The sequence below is a fragment of the Strix uralensis genome, chromosome 2, assembly GCF_047716275.1.
Source record: "Strix uralensis isolate ZFMK-TIS-50842 chromosome 2, bStrUra1, whole genome shotgun sequence".
NCBI classification, from domain to species: domain Eukaryota; kingdom Metazoa; phylum Chordata; class Aves; order Strigiformes; family Strigidae; genus Strix; species Strix uralensis.
Genome location: NC_133973.1, coordinates 1570239 through 1575330, shown reverse-complemented (window position 1 = coordinate 1575330; position 5092 = coordinate 1570239).

Below are 5092 nucleotides of genomic sequence, written 5' to 3'. Positions count from 1 at the left end.
GAGAGCTGAGTCTTCCCTGGTAAGTGAATGAGCGGGTTGTATTGCAGGACAATTTCTACTTGATCTTCTTCCAAGTGTGCAAAGCCATAAGTGATTGCATTTGGACAAAACAGTTGTCAAAGAGATCAGACCTGGTAGCTCTGCATTAAGAATCCCAGTCCTAGTATTTGTGCAAAGAGGGAAGTTGCATAAGCACCAGCTTTCATCCTGATTAAATCTCCTTTGTACCACAAAGTGGGGCCATGAGAGCCAGGAGAGAATTCCCCCTCTATTCAGAAGGGCTTGACATCAGCTGGCAGTCCCCCAGACAAAGGAAGGGAGAAGGACAAAGAAAGCACACCAGAGAAAGGAGGTGGCGTGGATCAGTGCTAGCATAAAGCCCTCCGGTGCAGAGGTGCAAAAGTGAGATGAGAATCCAGGCCCTTGCAGCTGGTGAGTTCATTGCATGGCCAAATTCATGTAGTCACGCAGGCATGTGATTTGGAAGAGGTAATTAATGGGACTTCATGGGACAATCTTGAACATCAGCATCATGAGACGTCAGTAGCACAGCTTCCCTGTGGGGTTATACTGCTGTGAGAGAGCCTGTTGGCCCAACTCATTGATGATTGGGGCTAATGAAGTCTCCTTTTCCTAATCATCTCAAGGACTATTTCTGTGACTGACTGTCTGTAACTATCCCAAGACTATTTCTGTGGTTTTCTGAATGCTACACCTCGGCAGCTGTATCATCGAGAAACCATTTGCAGTACCATGCAGTGGCTTTATCACTCCCACCAGCTTGTGACTAGGTAACACTGTTTGCAAGGCCAGCAGATGGCAATCTTTGTACTCCTCTGCTCTCATGTGTAACACTTTCATCTTCGTGTACATAACACCAGTTGCATCAGTCAGTTCGGGGCAGAACTTTTGTCAGTCCTGGCCAGAAGATGTTTTGTTCTCCCTGGCTGACGTTTCCATCCCAGATGTCAACCAGATGTAGAACAAGAAATGGGTCTATATGAGAGCCTTCCTCTCGCCGGGAAACTCTGTAAACTGGTCAAGGAGAGGTGGTAAACTCAAGGTCAGCTCAAGCTCCGGCCAATAATAACACCCAGACATCAGAATTTCGCTGCATCTCAAATACAGCCTGAACCGTTGGAGCTGCAACCCTGTCAGTACCTAGGGTGCTTAGCCTCAGTTAAAAACATTTCATTTTAAAGTTTTTAATATTTATTTTTAAAGCCTGAAGTGTCACAGAGCATCACCTGTTTCTAAGCAACATTCCTGGGGACTCCACAGAAAAATGTATATTTAAAAAGTGAAGACTCAAATGAGACCAACCTATTTATCAAAAGCGCCTTTCTATTTTAGGAGCCTGATCTGACTAACCAGGCACTGCTCTTTTTATTATGGGTCACTGCTTTTGCAAGCCTCCCTGTACTGACTCCTTTTCCTGCTTACATACGGGGGGCTGCGGGGCAGTTCCCCTGTTTACACTATTAGTTGTTATTTCCCCAGCTGCTGGCTGGGTTATGACCCCAGTCAGATCACTAATAATAGCCTCCTCCCCTCTCAGGAAAACGAGGAGCCAGCGGGGTTCAAGAAACCTGTCCCTTCTCAGAGCACCAACAATGTCTGGCTCTACAGGATTCAGGCTCTGGTGCTCTCCGCTCTAATGACCCCCCAGTGGCATCAGCAGGAGAACCTACACCTGCTTATCTGGCTCCCAGCTCCCCAGCGCTGTACAAAGCAGCTGGTGCCAGTTTTCCCAAGGCTCTTGCCTCTTTTCACCTTCCTTGTAAGCCGTTTCTCCCACACTGTCTGGAGGATTGCCTGGAAGTCTATTGAAAAAGGAAGCTCTTCCCACTCACTCTTCTGGCTGCCTCCTTCTTGCTGCTACCTTATTTCTCCAGGTTTTGTAGAAAGAATCCTAGTTCAGGAGGTAGTTGACTTCCCCATTAATTCCTTAGCAGCTGAAATAGCGTAGTTGTGTGCACACCCCTTGACACACTTGATATATATATTTTTAAGTCTGATACGTAAAGCAGAATATAGAAAGACTCCCAGTACTGTCATCCTTGAACAGATATATGTTTTCCCTTTGTGGACATAGCATTAACTTTCAGTTCCTTATTAAAATCACTCTGAGGGCTACAGGGTTTGTACACTGCATTCCACTTTTCTCAAATTGCTCATGTCAGATCAGTGGGCTAAAGAATTCATTTCCATGAGGCTCCAGAGAGCTGCACTCTTCAGGGGTGGGTGCCGTTTTGACCTCAAGTTTCCCATATAGATGTGTCCATAGGGATCTCATTCCATCCTTTTGCCATGACTTCCAGTCCAGCCAAGAAGGTCTCTCAGAGCCTTGATTTGAAGACTAAGCAGCACAAAACCACCACGTTCTTGGGGAAATTATCCCAGGGGTTAACTGAGATCATTATTAAAAATTGCAAGTAATTGCAATTACTTCAAGTCTGCATTTGTCAAGATTTACTTCCTAATCATTGGTTATCCTTCTGCATTCCTCTGCTGGATTAAAAAGCAATTTATTTTCAGAAGTCTCTTTCCTGCATATGCATGAGAAGATCATGATCAAGGTGTGGCTGTGCCCTCCACATAGTTATTTCCCCACCTCTGTTTCATTTATTAAGGGCCGTTTGGATGAGCTGTTGGGGGATGTGGGGTAGGGGAGAACTTTGTAGAGTAGGGCTGAGGGTTGGACTCGATGATCCCGAGGGGCTTTTCCAACCTGAATGAATGATTCTAATGATTCTATGATTCTAATAGGATCATCTGGGCATCAGGTCACTTTTTGAACCCTTTGCAATCCTTTTGAAAAGCTTGATGTGCATGGCACTAACCACCTTACTGACACTACGTATGACTCTCCAACTTCTCATTGACATGCTGGCAGACTTTCTCCTTGCTGCAATATCACACCAAAAGCTTATTTTCAGTGGATTATATAGTGTGACCTTTAAGTCCCTTACAGAATATCTGCCTTCTAGGATATTGTTCTTTATGTTACACATATTTCATGCATTTTTTTGCTTCTTGCTGTATGACCTTGCATTGGCCCTTTAAAATGTATGTTCACTTTACCAAGAGTCCCGTGCTGGCCTGTATAAATTATTTACATTCTAAGAAATTCTGATGCCAAATATTTCCAGCAGTCATTTCAAGATTATTCCTCCCCTCAGATAGATATTAACAAACACCAGCCTTGAGAATAATTCCCATGTCTCCATGTCTTGTTGTGTGCTAGTCCCTCCCTACAGCTGCCTTACCATCTACCCTCTCCACTGCTCTGCCATGCTTTGATAGATTTAAGACAGGTTCTGTAGCATGCTCCTTTTTAAATCAGGTTTGGAGAGCAAAGTAAAGTCCTCACAGAAATTCTTTAGCATATGTATAATTGGATAGGCTAGACAGCAGAGCTAATGGGGAAATCTGTTTCTTTCCTTTGTTATCAAGTGCTGAGTGTGTTTTCCTTGGCTTCATTAGACCTATGCAGATAAGTGATGTTTTCCCTCTGTGTGGTTTCAAATTATCACCAAAGCCAAGAAAATGGAGATAATTTAGTTTGGGGTTTTTTTTAAATTAATTTACCCCAAAATTAAATACTTGGCTTCAGCTTTGTGGAGTCACTTCTTATTTAAATCTTTGTAGTAAAGCTGGAGGAAACACTGAAATGAAAAAGCTCATTCTGAATTACAGTTCCTTTAAAATGTCACAACAAAATAGTGTAATGTTTAGAGACATCTTTTTCTTGTCAAGATTAATAAACCAGCAGTCCTGCCACTAATATAAGTGGAAAGTGTTACCCACCCTTGCTCTGCAGAACTCCAGTTCTGTGATCCTTGTGAGAGGTACAATCCTCCTACCTGCCCACGGATGTAGGATATGATATTCTGGGAGAGGCTGAGCATTTTTGCACTCCTGTTCATGTGAGCACAGGCACTGGGCAAACCACTGGCCACAGAATGCAAACTGTGGACACATTAGCAAAACCTCGACTAATGTTTATCAGTGCATTGGACAACTTAAAGTAAAAATGAAGCGAATAAGGAAAGAGAGAAAGAAAAGAAAGTTTTTTTATCCTTGAAACATTCATTTCAAGGGAAGTAGAAGGTACAACTTCCCTCCCTCCCCCCAAGATAACTGAGGTCAAATCCAGTATGTTATCATGGAAATGTAACAGCACCTCTGTGAATAAATGAAATATGGGAACAGTAAAAGTAGTATTAGGGTCTTGGATGTTTTTAGGTGTTACCCATCAACTACAATTAAGTGGTGTTTTACACTGAAGGTGCATGACACGCTGAAGCCAGTGTGAATCGGCTAAAGACCAGGTGCTGGCAGTGTAGCTCTGCCAGTTTACGTCAGCTCAATAGAATGGTGTCATTTACACCATGAAGGGAGAGCAAAGGACGTGACCCTGTCTTTACCCATGTCTCTGTAGGTATTTTTGCACCTTTTCTCTTTTTTTTTCCCACCGCTAGTGCACATTCATGGGAAATACATATGGCTCTAGTGCAATAATAAAGTAAAAATCCTGATCTCTTTAAAAACTACAAATTAACCAACAGCCACGCCTATATGATGTTTGCAGAAAAGAGTATATGGACATACATGAGGACCTGAAAGAGAAATTAGCTGGAAAGTGAAGAGAAATTGGATTTCACTGGAGAACTCCCAGGAAGCAAACAAACAAGGAAAAGGGGAACAGGAGGCAGAAATAATGGGGTTAAAAAACAGTAACTCTTAAACACCAGACCTGTTATTGACACCGATGGGGAAACGCACTTCTCACAGGACTATTTTTTATCCAGCCGGTGTCGGTTTAATGAGAAGAAAGAGAAAGCTGAGGTTGGGGAGCGCCAGGGAGCTGGGACGCGTGAAGGAAAGAGTTAAGGCTGGAGTCACCCTCTCTGAAGTGCTGTGTGATGCTGTGCAGTATTTCAGCCCCCAGAGCCTTCCTCCTCCTCCTCCCTCCCTGTGTCGGAGTGGGGAGGAGGCGGGTTCTGCTGAGCTGTTAAATCCTGAGTGAAGTTTCCCCCATTTCCAGTGGCCACCGCTGCTGAGACTGGTTCGGAGCAGGGCTGGGGTT